The 21,162-nt window shown below is 39.9% G+C and overlaps 1 protein-coding gene across 2 annotated transcripts in view; it reads right to left on the bottom strand.

Moving 5' to 3' along the window:
- The window catches only part of Rcor1 (REST corepressor 1), a 128,397-nt gene that overhangs the window by 94,628 nt on the left and 12,607 nt on the right, over positions 1 to 21,162 (bottom strand). The gene's annotated exons all lie outside the window — the stretch shown is intronic.

The raw sequence follows: 21,162 nt of genomic DNA, 5'->3' as shown, positions 1-21,162 counted from the left end.
TACAAGATGCTACATAAAACATGCTCTGGAGAGGTGTCATAAAGCAGAATACTGATTTGGCATACAGGACAATCAGCATTGCCAGGAAGCCTCTGCCCTATCATGGCAAGAAGCACAGAGCCTGTATTACCTTAGGAAGTGACTAGTTTGCCCAACAGACTACACAACCAAAGCCTTGAAGCTTGGTTTGGGGAGGTCTATTTTCTTTTGCTGTTCATGCTGTGTCAAGATTAACAAGGAGAGGCTGGAGGGCTACAGCTCAGTGACAGAGCCCTTGGGTACTATCCTCAGCACCACATAAAAATAAATTAATAGAGATATTGTGTCCATCTACAACTAAAAAAATTTTCTTTTAAATTAACAAGGAGCCTATCATACAGCATTCAGGTTGAGGGATCTTCAACAACACTACCCCCACCCAAGATGCAGCCCTGAACCAGGCAGGCCTTCCAGAGGAGCTACATCTTCCCAACTAACCATGCTTCAGGAGAAAGCAAAAGCCTCAAGCTGCTGCCCGAAGCAAAATCCTGTGTGGGTGTACAAGCATGTCAGAGACACTCTAGAGGCAATCATCTCTGAGGACAATCACACCATAGAAGTCCATTCTTTATTACATAAAAAAGGAGGATTTTACTTTTGGAATTTTTAGTCAATTTTTCAAGACTTGATAATTTATTAAGAACAACTTCCAGGCTGGGGATATAGTTCAGTTGGTAGTGCCTCGCATGCACAAGGCCCTGGGTTCAATCCCCAGCAGCAGCAGCAGCAGCAGCAGCACCACCACCACCACCCCACCTCCCCCCCCCCAAAAAAAAAAAAAAAACTTTCATTTGGATTGCAAACTTTCCTCCAGAGAATCCTGGATGCCACTGGCCTCAAGTCACATTTGAACAGTGTAAGCCTTCATTTCATCTTTCCAGTTGCCCTATAGGTGCCTGCAACCACTTTCTAGGAAGTCTCAAGAGAACTCTGGACTGGAGGAGACCTCTATAATCATCTCCAGAATGGAGTTGTATATTGAGAGGATTTGCTTCCAGGTTAGCATGGGAATTGAAAATGTCACATAGTCAAAAACGATCTTGAAAAATCCCTCAGGAAGAAAAAGAAAGACAAAATACTCCATAGGAAAGCTCCCCAACAGAGACCAACATAGAAAATTCTCTCTCAAAAAGTCCAAAACTAATTTACCTCCACTGTTAACAGTGGTATCTCTCTATATAATCCTTAAGCACCCAGATGAAGTTACAGAGATGTGTTTAAAGGTCATGTTGAATCTAAAATATCAAAGTCATACTTAACACAGTCAAATTTCACACTGGGAGAATTGAGGAGACAGGGATTCAAGAGAAGACCCATGTCTTCTCCCTTCAGGGGATAAGCATGACAATATATGTCCAAGGATGTCTTAGACTGTTCCCATTCACACCTGTCACCCTGACATAACTTTATTATTTTAAAGAGAGTGAGAGGGACAGAGAGAGAATTTTTTTTTTTTAAAGAAAGAGAATTTTATTATTTATTTTTTAGTTTTCGGCAGACACAATATCTTCGTTTATATGTGGTGCTGAGGATCGAACCCGGGCCGCACGCACACTAGGTGAGCGTGCTACCAGTTGAGCCACATCCCCAGCCCCCTGACATAACTTTTAATAGGCTCCTGTTCACTCTAAAAGTAGTTTAGACTACTCTGCTGTCAAAAGACCTACTCCCATGCCTCTGTGTAGTCACCTCTCACAAATCTGGGCTGGTCCATGATTCACATTAACTAAGAACATGTAGCAGAAGTGACATTGAGCCATTTCTAGACCTCCACTTTAAAAGGACTTGCGATCTCTGCCTCTTGCTTCAGTGGAATGTTTGCTTATGGGAGCCCTGGCCACCAAGGTATCAGGCCAGCCGGCTAGAGATCCCACACTGGAAAAGGAGAGGCCCTGAGCCTTACATGGAGAAGGAAAATGGCCCAGCAGTCCCAGCTTCATGTTGAGCCACCAGACAACATCAACCCCAGCTAGCCCAGCAGAACTACCAGGCTGGGGGGCGGGGGTCACAAAACAGTAGTTATTTTAACCACTATGTTTGAGTGGTCCAGCACACTTTCCTATCAGGGAGGGTAGGATTCCTGCAATTCCCATGGGACAAAAGAGTGAAGCCAGAACTGAGCCAGAACAGACCAGCTCCTTTGTGGTGGTGGTCAAATTGCCCTTCCACTCTTATGAACTGGGTACACATCACAGACCCAGAAACCCCAACAAGGGGACCAACCCTTAGTAGCCCGCAAGGCTAAAGCTAAAAAAGACTTGAGGTGTGGTGCTTCTGCATTGATCTTGAGAGGCTTCCTAACTCTTCGTTGCTGTTTTGTACTGAGAACATGCTAAGCCTACACTCTGAGAATATTAGTAGGTATATAATTATGGCTTAAAGTTTTAAATAAACTGCTAAAGATTCCCCAGTTCCTGATGACACAAAATTAGATGACACCTCCATATCTAGGAAGTGGTATATAATGTAATAATAATCCAGAAATACAGGATCTAGATTAAGTCACCCCAGGCTGGGTTTTCCCATTTTACTACTTGAGCTCTTGGGGAAGTTGTTTAAACTCTCCAGATCTCAGTGGTAGAACACTTGCCTAGCAGGTGTGAGGCACAGGGTTCAATTCTGAGCACTGCATATAAATAAATGAATAAAATAAAGGTCCATTAACATCTAAAAAAAAGAAGAAATGGAAAAAGCTGAACAGGGGCACACACGTATAACCCCAGTAACTTGAAACTGAGAATCACAACAACTTTGCAATGTTCTGTATCAAAAAATAAGGCCTATGGGCTGGGGTTGTGGCTCAGTGGTAGAATGCTCACCTAGCATGTGTGAGGCACTAGGTTCAATCCTCAGCACCACATAAACATAAATTAGGGGCTGGGGTTGTGACTCAGTGGTTGAGCGTTTGCCTTGCATACATGAGGAACCGGGTTCTATTTTCAGCGCCACATAAAAAAAGAAAGAAAATAAAGAAAAAAGAAATTAATTAAATAAATTAATTTAATTAATTTATTGTATTGTGTCCATCTACAACAAAAAATACTTAAAAAAAAAACAAGTGAAGGCCTAGCTCCTAGCCCATCTCTTCCACCAAGCTCCCAGGGTTGTAGGATTAAAGGTCATGGACAGCAAGTTAATGGTTGTTCTTAACTGCTTTCATTTCCTATAAATAAATCTTTTCCCTCAAAGAGTGAAAAATCCCAGGGTGTAGGTATCTTATCTTTTTAGTCCCAAATATGGTTAACTTTCCAGATGAGGTGCTCTACATAAAGATGTGTACTCTACCTCCTTCCTACCAGCTCAGGCAATTCCCCTGCTCAGATGGTCTTTTCTCTACCTGATTTCAGCCATTTATACTTGGAAAATTCAATTTAAAACTCAGTTCTAACTATAGGTTATCTAGTTTTTCATTTTAGAGTTAGTCATTAGTGTGCTACAGTATGAAACAAAAATAAATAAATAAAAAAGACATAAGGGTGTAGCCCAGTGGTAAAGCACCCTTGGTTCAATCCATAGTACTAATCAAAGAAAAAAAGTAGAAGATAAGTTATAAACAATAATAAATTTTTTTAAACTGATAGGAATGATACAAAAAAAGAAGAAAAGTCTGATGACAAAAATAAAGGACACATCACTGGAGTGATATCCTTAAATAGGCAGAGGGGATGGGGTCTAATTCCCATCCCCTGGGAGCAAAAGAAATTACAGAAGTATGCAGAGTATGAGGTGCAGGCACTAGATAGGATCACACATGACACTGGGAGCTTGTAGAAGCTTAGTTGTAAGTGCTTCAACTGTTTCCCCAATGAAATAAAAGAAAGGTGGGAAATAAGAATTTAAGATTTAAAGTACAAAATTAAAATTACTGTCCAGAGCTGGGCATAGTGGTGCACACCTATAATCCCAGCAACTCAGGAATCCCAGCAGGAGGATCCCCAGTTTGTGATCAGCCTGGGCAACTTAGAGAGGCCTTGACTCAAAATAGAAAAGGCTGGGGATACAGCTAGTGGTGGAGCACCCCTAGGGTTCAACACCCAATACCAAAAAATAAAAAGTAAAAATAATACTGTCTAGGGGTGGAGGTTTAGTTCAGTGGGAAAGCACTTGCCTAGCATTCACAAGAGCCCTGAGTTCAACTCAACACTGCAAAATTAAATTATTAATTAAATTGAAAAATAAACTGTTTTTGAGTAACTAAAATCAGAAAACAGAATACAGCCTGTAATGGACAAGGATATTTTGACTTTAAATTGAGACTTAAATTTGATGATGCCTATAGCTGTGCTCAGCTGCAGAAGCAAGCATAGCATAGGCAGAAGCCAGATGACAATCAGCCACACTTGATGCAGGTCTCACCACCCCCCCACCCTCATTCCACGGTCTTGCCTGCTGCTCAACTTCACAGCAGAAGCCCAGCAACTCTAGCAAAAGCTAGCAAGCTTGCGGAACCCTAACAGCCGTGAGTCACCAGTGTCTCAGCCCTACCAATACCACCCATCTATACCTCACCCATGGTAAGGGCTGGCCTTCTTCAAGCCCATAATGGCAGAAACTCCAAGATTCAAACTCAACTGTGTCTCCAAATAACAAACACAAAAGCATGGAGTATTTGAGACCACTGGGCAACAATGACTAATAAAAAACAGGAGAAGGGAAAGAGCCAAATAAACAGATATCTCAGCTGTCCTCCCCACATAGCTGACCCCTGGAAATGTTCTGAGAGGCACCCTGATTTTCTAAATTCCAGCATGCCTTGCCCACACAGGTGCTTGTGAAGCTGTTGCCAGTGGGATACCAAGCATTTGTATTTACTTTCCCTCCTTCCCTGCCTCATTTTCTCCCCAACAAAATCAAAACTTCAAATAAAGGATTAGAATATAAGCTTTGTCCTAAGCTCTGTTTTCTGGGGAATCCAAGACACAGGTTATGGCTTAGTCAGAAAGGAGATCAAACAAGATGAAGAGAAGGGAATAGAGGAGATAACCTGTTACAATGACTACTGAATCTAAAGACATAAGGATGATGGGGCGTGGGGAGAAACAGTGGTATATGCCTGTAATCCCAATGATGTGGGAGGCTGAGGCAGGAAGATCAAGAGATCAAGGTCAGACTCAGCAACTTAGTGAGGCCCTAAAAAACTTAGCAAGTCCCTGTCTCAAAATAAAAAATAAAAAGGGCTGGGGGTGTGGCTCAGTAGTTAAATGTCCCTACATTCAGCCCCTGGTACCCCCCCAAAAAAAGTGATGGGGGAAAAGTGGCAGATCAATACACTACAAGACAGTGGGAACTAGAATTTTGGAAGGGGTGAACTGGAACAATCAAGGAGGAGGAAATATGTTAAGTTTGAAAAATTGTGATGACAGGAATTTCAAACAAAGGAAACTCAAGGAATGGAGTGATCAATACAAGTTGAGAATAGCAGTCCTGGGAGAGGGAGTAAGGAATTAAGAACCTATGGCATCTGAAAGAGGGGGTCACTGTGTGGTTTAACCTACGTAGCCATCCCTGGTAGCTCTGGGAAGAATGATCTGCACAGACACTGAAATCCAAAACTTCAGAAACTACTGGACTAAATAACAGAAAGGTAGGAACTACTTCTCTTCTAGACGAAGTAATTCGGACCCCTCCCGCTAAAGGACAACCAGAAGTTGAGCAAAACATTTTTTTAAGCATCTGCATGCAGGAATCTGAAAACTAACAACATAGGTTCAGAATTCAGGTGATCCTGAGGCTCACAAAAGGAGGCTTGGCTAATAGAGTCACCTTTCCCCACTAGAGGTGTGCCAATTCCAGAGAAGAGTACTGAAACACTAAGACACTGAATCATGCATCTGGGCAGAGAATCCAGGTCTGCCATGAGGGGAGGGAAGAAGATAGCAGTCAGTGAACACCATTCCACTGGTCTGTGCCCTCAAAAGCCTGTATCTTCAGAACGAGGCTGAAAAAGGCAGACCTGCCCAGGAGCTTCAGAGGCTGAAGTGTAGCTCAGTGGTAGAGTACTTGCTTGCATGCACTGGCCCTGGATTTAATTCCCAGCACCACAAAAATAAAACAAAAAGGGCTTCAGCTCAGCTTTGAACCATCTCAGTTCTTGAATTTGGATTTAGGTAATTTCAGAGTGCTTGTATCTAACAGATAAAATATAAATTTTCCCTAGAAAAAAAAAGATATTATTCTGAACCTCAACTTATTTTTAAACAGATTTACAAATGGTAAATTTGATATACAACACACAATAAAAAATAACCAGGTAAAAAAGCCAGACATGGTGACAGGCACCTGAAATACCAGCTACTCAGAAGGCTGAGGTGGGCAGATCACCTAAGCCTAGGAGTTGAAGGGCAGATTGGACAACATAACTGCAAGATTAGATCTTAAAAACAAAATACAACCACCACCAAGGCAGGGGAGTGGTATGGCTCAGGGGTAGAGAGCTTTCCTAGCAGACACAAGGCCCTGAGTTTGATTCCCCAACAAGCAAGGAAAAAAAGGAAAGGAAAATCACACCTAGGGACATTACAATAAAATGGCTCAAATCCAAAGTGAAGAATTTTAAAACTTGGAAAAAAGACAGATTACAATTATACTGATTGTTAACCCACTGCTAGAAAAATCATAAGGCAGAACACAAAGAACGAAAGTACAGTGGTCCCCCTTTACTATAAGTGGTCCAATGTTGCAGAGCATTAGTTCCAGAACACTCTGAAGATACCAAAACTCATGAAAGCTCAAGTCCCTTACAGAAATGTTTGTGTATACAAAATAAACACATCCTCCTATACCCTTTAAACCACATCAAGGTTACTTATAAGAACTAATACAATGTTACTGCTTTGTAAATAGTTTTCACCCTATATTATTTATTGAACAATACCAAGAAAAAGGTCTGTATCAGTTCAGTAAAAAGGGTATTTTTTTTCCTTGCAGGTGCAGAACCCACAGAAACTGAAGGTCAACTCTAACTGCACATCACAACACTATGTCCCTTAAAAGTGGCCTCCAAGAAGGGCTATGGTTGTGGCTCAGTGATAGAGCACTTGCCTCCCATGCATGGGGTACTAGGTTCAATCCTCAGCACCACATAAATATACATAAAGATATTATGTCCATCTACAACTTAAAAAAAAAAAAAAAAAGACCTCCAAGCACAAAGCTGACCCATGGACAGTGGCACAGATCTACAATCCTAGTAGCAGGAGGCTACAGCAGGAGGATCTCAAGCTCAGAGCCAGTCTTAGACGCTTAGTGAGGCCCTGAGCAACTTAGTGAGACTCTCTCTCTAAAGAAAATGTATTTTTAAAAAGGAGTGAGGATATGGCTCAGTGGATAAGTGCCCTGGGTTCAATTCCCAGTACCAAAAAAAAAAAAAAAAAGCTGAAATAAAAACTGCTTTAAACACAGGTTCGTCTAGCAGACCCATGCCAAAAGAGATATCAAAGGGTGTTCTTTAGGTAAAAGAAAAATGAATCTGGACAAAAATTTAAGAGGTACACAAAAGAAATAAGAGCAATAAAAAAGGCAAATATCTTGGTAAATCCAAATGAAGCAACTGTGTAAGATTATGGTTATTCTAAGAATTAAAATGTGTAACAGCAACGGCACACTGGGGACCGGAGTGCTCACTGCGGCTAAGCATAATAAGGAGCACTGTCCAGCCATCAGGTAAAAGCACCAAGTTAACATTAGATTAAGGAAATAAAAAATGCAAATTTCAATCCCTAGGATGACCACTAAGAGAAAGTTGTTGTTGTTGTTGTTATTTTAAAAGAACACTATGGTGGGGTGCTGGGATTGTGGCTCAGCAGTAGAGCGCTTGCCTAACACAGGCGGGACCCAGTTCAATTCTCAGCACCATTAAAAAAATAAATAAATAAAGGTATTGTGTTGGGCTGGGGATGTGGCTCAAACGGTAGCGCATCGCCTGGCACGTGTGCGGCCCGGGTTCAATCCTCAGCACCACATACAAACAAAAGATGTTGAATCCGCCGAAAACTAAATAAATAAAAAGATAAATAAATAAATAAAGGTATTGTGTTGTCTCCATATACACCTAAAAAAAATAAATAAAAACACTATGGGGAGGGTACAGGTATGGTTCAATGGTAAAGCACTTGCCTAGCATGTGGGAGACCCTGGGCTGGATCTCCAGCTCTGCCAAAACAAAATACAAACAAAAAGAACACAACTATCAAACCAAGGGAAAGTGCAAAATAATAATAAAGACAATCAATACAAAATAAAGCCAAAGGGAAGAGAGAGAGAGAGAGAGAAACAACAACAGAAAAGATGGGTTAAATAGAAAACTGAATAGGTCAAATACAAACATATCGATAATTACATTAAATGACTAAAGGCTTGCTTTTAAAAGTTAGATAAAACCCATTCACACACCCAGATATTAGAATAAAGAAAGGTTGAAAGTAAAAAAAGAAAGGGGGGGAGAATATCATTCAAACAATAACAAGAAGAAAACTAGCCAAGCCATATTGATCTGAGGGCAGGAAGTATTACTAGAGATAAAAAGAGAGGCAATGCATAATGATAAAGGCCTTCACCCTCAAGAGCAATCTGTTTTAAAAAATTATAGCAAAAGGCAGTACTGCAAGGATAATGTAATAACAGCAAGCTCATGGGAAGTGTTTTTAGGCAGGAGAGAAGAAAGGTATAGAGATGCAAGATGACACAGAAGGACACTGGGTAAAGTAATGCAAGGGACACAGGGGTACAAGTGCCACCGAGAGGGCTGTAGGGAAAGCAGTGTCACTAGGAAGCAATTCTTTTCAGACGGAACAAGAGTGAGGGGAAATTTGGGGGCACAACAGCACAAACCAGCGCCCAGCTCTGGCTGCCTAAATTTGGACTGTGACTTCCCTACAGGTTGTATGTCCCTGGGCAAATGACTCAACGTTTATGAACCTTTCTTTCATCGGCTTTAAAATGAACATTTTAGCCCTGTGCAGTGGCGCACACCTGTAATCCCAGCTGCGAAGAAAGCTCAGGCAAGAGGATCAAGTTCCACATCAGCCTGAATAAATAACAGAGGGAACCCCAATGACTTAGCAAGATACTGTCTCAAAATAAAAAATAAAAAATAAATGGGTCTGTGCAGGAAGTCTGGCCCTAGGCCACCACAGCCTTGTTCCTCTATGCCAGCCCCCCTCACAACCCCAGTGGCCAAGACACCAATCTGTCTGAGGCCTGTCAGGCCATTTTCTGTAGAAAATGTTTACTGACTGCAATGAGAGAAAGTGGAATATATTGTCCCTTGTCTAGTGGGAATGTGACTAGAAGAGAAACAGCATGTCCAGAACAGGCCTTAGATCTTGAAAATATTATGAGAAAGTTTTCTGGTAGTTGTAGATGCTATGCAAACCAGATTAAATCCTATCCCATGAGACAGCATTATAAATCTTGTAAGAAGTATCAGGATGAATATGGTGTTTCTCCTATCATTCCAACTTTCAAATCAAGATTCAGCAGGGGGACTGGGGTTGTGGCTCAGTGGTAGAGCGCTTGCCTTGCACATATGAGGCTCTAGGTTCGATCCTCAGCACCACATAAAATAAATAAGTAAAGCAAACAAATTAACAAACAAGATTCAGTAGGGAAAAGTAATAGGAGTCAAACATTCACATCTGATAACACGGAAACTTATCAAGAGAATACAAGTTCTGAGCATCCCACCTTTGAGTGTCCTTGTGTCAAGAGTCAAATTTTACCAGAAAGATTTACTTGATCACTGTAACAGTAACCACCTATTTCAGATAGTTCCTGTGACATGTTCTATTTGTGTCTCTTCCTTGAGGAGATCCTATCCAGATTACTAGAAATTTTGTTAATCATCTAAATCAAAGACATGTTCAATTAGAATTTGTAAATCTTCTGCTAGATGAGGAAACCCAATATCAAAGTGCTGTTGAAGAATCTTTTCAAGTAAACATCTGAAGCTTGTAGACATCTCTGCATCTCTGTACCTGCAAGTGCCATCTTTAAGGGGAAAACTACATGAAGTGACCATTTAAAAACTAATTCAGGGGGCTGGGATTGTAGCTCAGAGGGAGAGCACTCACCTCTCATGCATGAGGCACTGGGTTCGATCCTGAGCACCACATAAAAATAAAGATATTGTATCCATCTATAACTAAAAAAAAATAAATATTTTTTTAAAAAAGTAATTTAGTCGTTTTTTTGGCAGGAAAATGGGGTGTGGGTACCGGGGATTAAACTCAGAGACACTGAGCCGCATCCCCAGCCCTATTTTGTATTTTATTTAGAGACAGAGTCTCATTGAGTTGCTTAGAGCCTCGCTTTTGCCGAGGCTGGCTTTGAACTTGTAATTCTCCTGCCTCAGCTTCCCGAGCCACTGGGATTACAGGTGTGCACCACAGCGCCTGGCATAACTCAGTCTACTGTTTTAAATTTTTTAACTGAAATATAAAGGTTGGGCCACCTAAAAACTTCATCCTCTTGACAAGTTAAAAAGCCAAAGTTATGACATTACTTTAGCATAAAAATATTATATTCCACTAATGTATTGGTAAAAAGGGAATCCCTGTTGTACTTTTATCTTTTTCTTGTGTTATGTATTTTTAAATTTTTCATTATTATTATGTTGCTTTTGAAATTTGGTGCAGTTTCTCCTATTTATTGTACACAGGTATCACAAGTAGCAAATTCTGAAAGATGTAATTGGTATAAACTTAACAAATCTGAGCCAGTTGTCAGAGTTGCAGAATGAAAACTTGAAGTGCTCTATGAAAGAATCCAAAGGAAATGTTTAAACACAGATTATAGCTGAAGTATTCAACTATAAGAAAATTGTATTTTTATAACATTTAGTATTTCTGAAGACTAGTGAGATTTCTTTAATAATTTCAACTCTACAGAAAGTTCACCATAGGGGCTGGGGATGTGGCTCAAGCAGTAGCGTGCTCGCCTGGCATGCGTGGGGCGCTGGGTTCGATCCTCAGCACCACATAAAATAAAAGATGTTGTGTCCACCAAAAACTAAAAAAAAAAAAAAAAAAAATTAGAAAAACAATTCTCTCTCTCTCTCTCTCTCTTTTAAAAAGAAAGTAAGTTCACTGTAGGGCTGGGGACATAGCTCAGTTGGTAGAGTGCTTACGCATGCACAAGGCCCTGGGTTCCATCCCTAGCACCACCACCAAAAAAAAAAAAAACAAAAAAACCTGAGCTTACATACAATTAATTACCTGTTTATAGGGTGCTCATCTGATATTCTCAAAAATAATGTGTGACTATAATATAGTGAAAATAGATTTTACCAGCCATAGTTTCGCTACTTTGGAGTCAAAACTAAGTTTGTTATTAATATTCAGAAATGGGAATCATAAAGTATTGTGTAGAAGGGCCAAATCACAGAAAAAGAAGGATAAAGTGAATTTGCTGACATTCAATATACAATGTTTATGCTTCCCTTAAAATTACAAAATGATCAAACTCTCAGAAGCAGTTTCGTGCTAATATATACATATATTGTATAAAATGGTATACTTTGGCTTCTTTTCTTTTTTTGTACCGGGGATTAAATTCAGGGGCACTCAACCATTGAGTCACATCCCCAGCCCTATTTTATATTTTATTTAGAGTGAGGGTCTCCCTGGCATGCATGTGGCCCAGGTTCAATCCTCATCACCACATACAAAGATGTTGTGTCCAACAAAAACTAAAAAATAAATATTAAAATTCTCTCTCTCTCTCCCTCTCTCTCTATATCTTTAAAAAAAAAAATAGAGTGAGGGTCTCAATGAGTTGCTTAGCACCTCACTATTGCTGAGGCTAGCTTTGAAGTCGTGATCCTCATGTCTAAGCCTCCAGAGTCACTGAGATTTATAGCCATTTGCCACCGCCACAAGGCCCAGCTATTTTGGTTTTCTTAAAACCCTTCCTGACTCTTCTACAGTGAACATTTTTTTAAATTTGGTTTAATAAAAATGTTAATTTTGAAAGTGAAGTTTTATTTAAAAAAAAAACTTTTTCAAACAGTAATGACTATATGGTAATAACAATCACACAAAAAGCCATACATTTTAAATGCCTTGTTCTGTTACTGTAAGAGTGATGTTTACTGTATGCTTTAACATTTTCTCTGCAGTTAATGAGTGTAATTTTAAGAAATGCTGTATAATTTTTTTTTTTAAAGATACTTTTGGGGCTGGAGTTGTGGCTCAGTGGTAGAGAGTTTGCCTTGCAAGTGTGAGGCACTGGGTTCAATCCTAGCACCACATAAAAACAAAAAAAGGTGGGCTGGGGTTGTGGATAAATGGCAGAATGCTTGCCTAGCATGTGTGAAGCACTGGGTTCGATTCTCAGCACCACATATCAATAATTAAAATAGGGGCTGGGGATGTGGCTCAAGCCACCTGAGAGAGCCAAGCCAACCAGAGCTTTCAATCTCAAGAACCACCGGCAGCTGATGGTTCACAACAGATAAATCATGCTTTTGGAACTAGCAATATTAAATGATTAGAAAACTAACCTTTACATAAATCCAATATGACCTCTTGACAACCCAAACAGAACTTCTCTGCCCCTAAGTCCTTTGCAGGTATCAAGAGATCACAATGTTGGGCTGGGGATGTGGCTCAAGCGGTAGCGCGCTCGCCTGGCATGCATGCGGCCCAGGTTCGATCCTCAGCACCACATACAAACGAAGATGAATACTAAAAAATAAATATTTAAAAAAAAATTCTCTCTCTCTCTCTCTCTCTTAAAAAAAATAATTAAAATAAAGATCCATTGACAACTAAAAAAAAATTTTTTTTAAAAAGGCACTAATTCCATATACAACTAATTTTTTTTTTTTTTACAAAGACACTTTTGACCTAGTGTCTTTTTAAATTTCCAGTTTAAAACAATAACTTTAGTAGTCTCTTTCAAAGTTTAACATATCCAGCAAGTTTACTTCAACCATTCTGAAATTTGCAGACTTCTTTAAAGGAAAATTGTTGTGGAGATCATCTTGATGAAACTGTTTTGAAGTTTTGTGAATGAGTTAAATATTAATTGTCTGGTGTTTTTCATAAGGAAAATACTGACTTTGGTATTTGCTTTTCTCTGGGAACTCAAGTATAGAAATAACTTTAAAATCTTCCTTCATTTGGTCAGTGAAAAACCTGTATATTTAATTCAGCCACACTTACCAACCTCCAGGAAAGAGGTGGAGAGACAGCTAAACTACATAAAAACTCTAGAAACTTGCTTGGCACAGTGGCGCACACTTCCCAGTTGCTCAGGAAGCTGAGGCAGCAGAATCACAAGTTCGAAGTCAGCCTCTCAACCAAGCAAGGCCCTAATCAACTTAGCAAGACCCTGTTTCAAAATAAAAAATAAAAAGGCTCAGTAGTTAAGCACCCTGGTGTTCATTCCTTGGAACTAAAAATAAAAAATAAAATTAAAAAATATTTTAAATCTATAGCTCACTGTTAGAACAAATGGTTGGCATGGGCAGCTCCCTGGTTTCAACCCCTAACACCAAACTTTTTTTTTTTTCATTAAATTGCTATTTGTCCTTTTACATAATAAAACAGCAACCATGAATTACCCTGAGTTCTGTGAGCCGTTTTAGTTAATTATTCCAACCCGAAGAGGGAGACATGGGAACCCCAGTTCATAGCCAGTCAGTCAGAAAACAAGTGACATAGACTTGCAACTAGTGTCTGAACCAGGGGCAGTCGTGGGCACTCAGCCTTCAACCTGTGGGATTTGACACTACAGTATCAGAACTGATGCCGCCCAACTGATGTCCACAGGGAAATTGGGATGAGGGGAAAAAAAAACACAAACACCTGGTCACTGCAGTGTTCTATGCAGAATGTGAAAACAGAGTTGAGGAGGAAAACAGGTCTGTCTTCTCCTCTTTCACCTTATCACCAACAATTAAGACTGGACTTACATGAAGCAAGTTTTCAAGACACTGGACATGAGGTAACAAGCACAGTGGTCCCTCCCAGGATCCCTTCCCTGGGAGGGACCACTGTGCTTGTTACCTCATTTGTAGTAGGTAAATACTACAAGCGTTCCAGTTTAGTGCCTGGAGGGTCCCAAGTAGCAGTGTGGGAAGAGATAACCTTCAGGGCTTCAGTGTTAAGGTTTGGAGATGAGGTATCCCTCAAAAGCTCCTGTTAATGCAGAAATATTCAGAGGTAAAATGAGTCTCTAGAGAGCTGCAACATAAACCAGTCCATCCTGGTCTGAATGGACTGACTGGAAGGTAACTGTAGGCAGGTGGGCTGTCACTGGGGGGCGAGCCCTGGAAGGTTTCATCTCCCTGAGGTCCTTTCCTGCCCCCCCACACACTCCTTGCTTCCTGGCCTCTGTGAGTGGTGCAAAGCTCATCCACAACATCCTTTTACCATGATGTGTGACCTCACTTTGGGCCCACAACAACTGAATCCCTGAAACTGAAAGCTCCAAATAAACTTTCCTCTTCTAAGTTGGTCTTGTTGGGTGTTTTGGTCATAGCAACGAAAAAGCTATAATAGTCAGTCATCTCCCAGAGTTGGTAGGAAAAAGGCCCAAGTGCAAATAGGCTAAGAGGCTAGAGCACATAGGTCAAAGTATCAGGAAAGAGAATCCCAGGCAGCTGCAAAGGGCCTGGGACACCCAGCAGAGTACAATCATCACACTACTTGAGGTTTTTAAATAAAGAACCCCCAAGTGGAACAGTCTGTGATGCTCATACAAAGACAGAAGTTTGTCTTCTCCTGACAGCCAGAGCAGAGAGCCTCAGAACTCACAGACCATAAGGTGAAGTACTCAGTAGCAGAAACATCAGCCCTAGAAGAAATGCTATTTTCATCCTAACAAAACTAAAAGGAAGACTTGAAATAATCAAAGTACTTCTAATAATCTTAGTCTGGTCTCCTAACAAAATCAAGAATATTTATAAAAATAAAAAAAATACCCAGCACCCACCCAAGTTAATGTATAAGGTCTGGCATCCAAATAAAACTTAACGACAAGCAAAGAAAAGAGGAAGAGACAACCCAAAATGAAGAGAAAAATCAACCAAAACTGAACCAGAAATTATACCAATTATAGAATTAGTAGACAAGGGCATTCAGGCTGTTTCTGGCTGGGTGTGGTAGTGCTCACCAGTAATCCCAGTGACTCAGAAGGCCGAAACAGGAAGATCACAAGTCAGGAGACCAGCCTGCACAATTCAGCAAGACCTGACTCAAAATAAAAAATAAAAAGGGCTGGAGATATGACTTAGTGGTAAAACAACCCTGGGTTCAATCACTAGTACCAAAAATGAGGTTGGGAGGACTGTACCCAAAGTCTTAAAAAATTAAGAAGACTGTATGTGTTAAACAGATTGAAATCAAATTCTAGATGTGAAACCTACAATGTCTAAGATGGAAAAAACAATGGGTGAAGTTAAAGGCACACTCAACATTGCATTATCCTAGAAAATTTGCAGTTACTCAAAATGAAAGAGAATCCAGAGTAGTGGTCAACCTATAATCCCAGCCATAAGGGAGGCCGAGGCAGGAGGATCACTTAAGCACAGGAACTAAAGGTCAGCCTAGGCAGAGTAAGAACCTTTCTCAAAAAAGAAAAGAAATAGCCAGGCACAGTGACGCACGCCTATAACCCCAACAGGGAGGCTGAGGCAGTAGGATCTCTAGTTCAAACACAGCCTCAGCAAAAGCGAGGCACTAAACAACTCAGTGAGACCCTGCCTCTAAGTTAAAAACAAAATAGGGCTGGGGATGTGGCTTAATGGTCAAGTGTCCCTGAGTTCAATCGCCAGTACAAAAAAAAAAAAAAAAAAAAAAAAGAAGATGAAGAAGAAGAAACAATACTGAAGAGCTCTTCAGAAAGCAATGAGTCAAGTTAGCCAATCCCAAAAAAACCAAATGCCGAATGTCTTCTTTGATATAAGGAGGCCTGATTCATAGTGAGATAGGGACAGAGAGCATGGGAGGAATAGATAAACTCTAGGTAGGACAGAGGGGTTGGAGGAGAAGGGAGGGGGCATGGGGTAATTAATGATGGTGGAATGTGATGATCATTTTTATCCAAAGTACAGGTATGAAGACACAAATTGGTGTGAATATACTATGTATACAATCAGAGATATGAAAAAGATATGAAAAAATTGTGCTCTATATATGTAATAAGAATTATAGGGGCTGGGGATGTGGCTCAAGCGGTAGCGCGCTCGCCTGGCATGCGTGCGTCCCGGGTTCGATCCTCAGCACCACATACCAACAAAGATGTTGTGTCCGCCGAGAACTAAAAAATAAATATTAAAATTCTCTCTCTCTCTCTCCCCCACTCTCTCCCTCTCTCTCACTCTTTCTAAAAAAAAAAAAAAAAAAAAAAAAAAAAAAAAAAAAAAAAAAAAGAATTATAATGCATTCTGCTGTCATATATAAATAAATAAATAGAAAGAAAGAAAGAAAGAAAGAAAGAAAGAAAGAAAGAAAGAAAGAAAGAAAGAAAGAAAGCAATGAGATGTAATTGAGCCTATTGATGCATGTAATTATACACTTTAAAATATGTACAATTTGGGGCCAGGGTTGACACCCAGTGATAGAGCGCTTGTGTAAAATAAAAGTATTGTTTCCATCTACAACTGAAAAAAAAAAAAATACACACAGACGTAGTTTGGCCTGGTGTGTGGCACACACCTGTAATCCCAGCAATTTGGAAGGCTAAAGCCAGAAGGATTATAAATTTGAGGCCAGCCTAGCAACTTACTGACACTGTCTCAAAATAAAATTTAAAAAGGTTTAGTAATGTAGCTAGTAGTGGAGCACCCCTGAGTTCAGTTCCTGGTACCTCAAAAACAAACAACAAGAAAAAAAGAGTAGGAGGAGAAAGAGAGAGGAAAGTGGGAGAGGAGGAAAAGAAGGGAGAGAGAATGAGGCAGGGGATATAGCTCAGTAGCCTATAAGGTACTAGGTTCAATCCCCAGTATCACTAAAAAAGGGGGGGAAGGGGATTAAATGTGTGCAATTTATTTTATGTCAATTGTACCTCAGTAAGGAGGCTGTTTTCACAAATCAAATCCATTTAAAATAAGGCTGAGCCTTTCTGGTTTTTTTAGGCCATGTGTTTATCTTCAATAAACTACCCATTCTACTTGCTTTCTTCAAGAAATCTTATTTTGAACAGCTTAATAGCAATATTTTGAACATACACCCCACTAGAGGAATTCAGTACACAGCCGTCATATTTATCAGCTGTACTACTCTCAAATTTCATCATGTACCTTGACTGAATAGGCAAGGCTTCTGAACTGGCTATAAAAAGTACTAAAAACAAATCTTTCAATTCTTCAGAACCTCTAAATCAGTGCTATCCAGGGCTGGGGATGTGGCTCAAGCGGTAGCTTGCCTGACATGCGTGCGGCCAGGGTTCAATCCTCAGCACCACATACAGAGAGGGATGTTGTGTCCGCCGAAGACTAAAAAATAAATATTAAAATTCTCTCTCTCTCTCTGTTAAAAAAAAAAAAAAAACAGTGCTATCCAATCAAACTTTCTGGAACAATGGAGATGTTCTTTTCTGAGCTAATATGATAGCCAGTAGCATTTGAAATGTGCCTTGGGGCTGGGGATGTGGCTCAAGAGGTAGAGTGCTCGCCTGGCATGCGTGCGGCCCGGGTTCGATCCTCAGCACCACATACAAAGATGTTGTATCCGCTGAAAACTGAAAAATAAATATTAAAAAAAAATTTAAAAAAAAAAAAAGAAATGTGCCTAGTATAACAGAAGGAATACATTTTTCTTTTTCTTTTTGTAGTACTGGGGATTGAGCTATACCTCCAGCCCTTTTTTTTTTTTTTTTAAATTTGGGGTCTAGGCCTCATTAAGTCGTTGAGGTTGGCTTCAAACTTGCAATTCTCCTGCTTCAGTCTCCTGAATCACTGGGATTGTAAGTGTATACAGCCATGCCCAGCTAAATTTAATAGTCACATGTAGCTAAGTAACTCTTTATAATTAAAAAGAAAACCTGGATTGGACATCTTTATTTTATTTTATCTTATTTTAGGTACAGGGGATTAAATTCAGGGGCACTCAACCACTTAGCCACATCCCCAGGCCTATTTTGTATTTTATTTAGAGACAGGGTCTCAGTGAGTTGCTCAGTATCTCACTTTTGCTGAGGCTGGCTTTGAACCCATGATCCTACTGCCTCAACCTCTCAAGCCACTGGGAGAACAGGGGTGAGCCACCGTGCCCAGTAGAACATCTTTAAATTAGAATGTTTAAAACAATTTTATAATACTTAAAGCTTATGTCACATAAGATTAATTTTTAATTATTAAGCACCATAAAATCATAAGTACTGAATAACTCCTGCTTTTACAGCAATGGCTGAAAAGACTATTCCATCTAAAACTTCTCCCTGGTTCCTTCAATTCCTACCCTCCACCACAGGTGACACCACATCATGTCTCACAGGCCCCTCTGCTCTATCACCAGTGGATTTTTCATACTTCATTGTGATTTATCTCCTAAATTAGGTCAGACTCCTTGAGGGATTTTAAACATCTAAGTCCCTTGAACATTACTCTCTACACACCAAAAGGCTATAATGAATCTCTCTACTCAAAAACTAACTTAGAAGAGAAGGAGCCTTGGAAATGTGCCTTAGTGCTGGGGTTATAGCTCAGTGGTAGAGTGCATGCTTAGAAAATAAAACAAACCTTATCAATAACTATTTTAAAAATAAAAATAAAAAATAAAAGGTGAGTCTGGGAAAGAGGTGCATACATGTAATTCTAGCAACTCAGGAGGTGAAACGGGGGGATCACAAATTCAAGGGCAACCTCTTGAGCATTTTAACATGATTCTATCTCAAAAAAATAAAATAAAATAAAAAGGGCTAGAGGTATAGCTCAGAAGTACAGCAGCTCTGGGTTCAATCCCCAGTACTAGAAAAAATAAAACAAAAGAGGCAAGGATATAGAAAAATCAAGAGCCCTTACCCTGGTTCAGTGGTACACACCTGTAATCATAGCAACTTAGAGGCTGAGGCAGGTGAATTAGAAGTTTGAGGCATGCCTAGGAAACTTAGTGAGATCCTGTCTCAAAATAAAAAAGGGCTGGGAAGCTCACTGTAGAGTGCTTGCCCAGCATGCTCAAGGCCCCGAGTTCAATCTTTAGTAAACTACAAAATATTAAGAATTTAAAAACTTTACAAATTGGGCTTGGGTTGTGGCTAAGATAGAGCACTTGCCTAGCAGATGCAAGGTTCTGGGTTCGATCCTTGGCACCAGATCCTTGGCACCACATAAAAATAGAATAAATAAAATGAAGGTATTGTGTCCAACTAGAACTAAAAAAATAAAGTATTTTTTTAAATAGAAAAAAAATTTACAAATTAATTTTATGCATGGCTGGGAATGTAGCTCAGTAGTAGACCACCTGCCTAGCATACATGAGGCCCTGCCCTGGATTCAATTCCCATCACTGCCCCCCCCCAAAAAAAATATGCTAAGTAAATGAAGCGAAAGACAGGTGCCAGGCATGATGGCACATGCCTGTAATCCCTGCAATTTGGGAGGTAGAGACAAGAGGATCACAAATTCAAAGCCAGCCTCAGCAATTTAGCAAGGCCCTCAGCAACATGTGGATACCCTGTCTCAAAATAAAAAACATAAGGGATGGGAATATGGCTCAGTCATTAAGCGCCCCTGGGTTCAATTCCCAGTACAAAAAAGGAAGGAGGAAAAAAAAAAAAAAAAAGCATAGCCAGGCAAGGTGGTACAATTCCATAATCCCAGACAGGAAAGGTGGCTCACACCTATGATCCCAGCAGCTCAGGAGGTTGACAGGAGGATAGCGAGTTCAAAGACAGCCTCAGCAAAAGCGAGGCACTGAGCAACTCAGTGAAATTCTGTCTGAAATTCTGTCTCTAAATAAAATACAAGGGCTGGGGATGTGGTTCAAGTGGTAGCACGTTTGCCTGGTGTGTGTGCGGCCCGGGTTCGATCCTCAGGACCACATACAAACAAAGATGTTGTGTCCACCTATAACTAAAATAAAAATATTAAAATTTCTTCTCTCTCTCTCTCTCTTTCTTTAAAAAAATAAAATAAAATAACAATAAAATACAAAATAGGGCTGGAGATGTGGTTCAGTGGGTGAGTGCCCTTAAATTCAATCCCTGATACCCCCCCCCAAAAAAAATCCATGTGCAGCTGGGCACAGTAGGGCACACTTGTAATCCCAGCAGCTCAGCCTCCTGAGTCAACAGGATCACAAGTTCAAAGCCAGCAACTTGGCAAGGACCTAAGAAATTTAGGAAGACCCCATTCCAAAAAAAAAAAAAAAAAGCTGGAGATGAGGCTTGGAGGTTAAGCACCCCTGGGTTCAATCCCCAATACCCGCCCCTCAAAAAAAAAAAAAAATGGGTAACTTTTCTTCTTTGATGGTACTAGGAATGAAACCCAGGGCCTCGTGCATGCCAAGGAAGTGCTCTACCGCTGATCTACATCCCCAGCCCACATATAACATTTCATTCCCAAAAATACAACTACTAATAACCTGCCACTAACTGGAAGCTTTATCAATAACACAGTTGATTAACATACAGATTGTATATTGTATTTATTATATGTGGTTAAAAATACTTGAGAATTGCCAGAAATCATTTTTTCACTGCAACAGACAATTTACTGGAGACAAATTGCTCATATGAAAATTATCAGCTCACACACAATTTAACACTTGTACTTGCTGCATTAGAACAGGAATGGCACTATGTAAGTCTGTATTTGTGTGCCTAAGTTTTAATCAATTTCAACTTTTTGTAATGTTTATACATCATATTTTATGGTAGTAAATGTAAAACAGGCAATATCCACATATACACATTCATGGCATACTTCTTTCTCTTTATTTTTTAAATATATTTCTAGACTATAAAGTTTGTGTGAGATTTTTCAAATTGTCATGAATCTCAAAAAAATAAATCCATAAAAGTAGATTGCCGCAGTCTGGCTGGGCACAATTCAGGAGGACTTCAAATCCACATTGCAAGGGTCAGCTATATATTCAAGTCTCTGAAAATTAGTACAAAATTATCTAATAACATCAATAAATTTACACATTTTTTTTGTGTGTGTGGAAGGAAGAGAAA

This window comes from Ictidomys tridecemlineatus, chromosome 5 (genome assembly GCF_052094955.1).
Source record: "Ictidomys tridecemlineatus isolate mIctTri1 chromosome 5, mIctTri1.hap1, whole genome shotgun sequence".
NCBI classification, from domain to species: domain Eukaryota; kingdom Metazoa; phylum Chordata; class Mammalia; order Rodentia; family Sciuridae; genus Ictidomys; species Ictidomys tridecemlineatus.
Note: the sequence above shows the minus strand (reverse complement) of the source record. Positions and strands in the feature narration are given on the sequence as shown.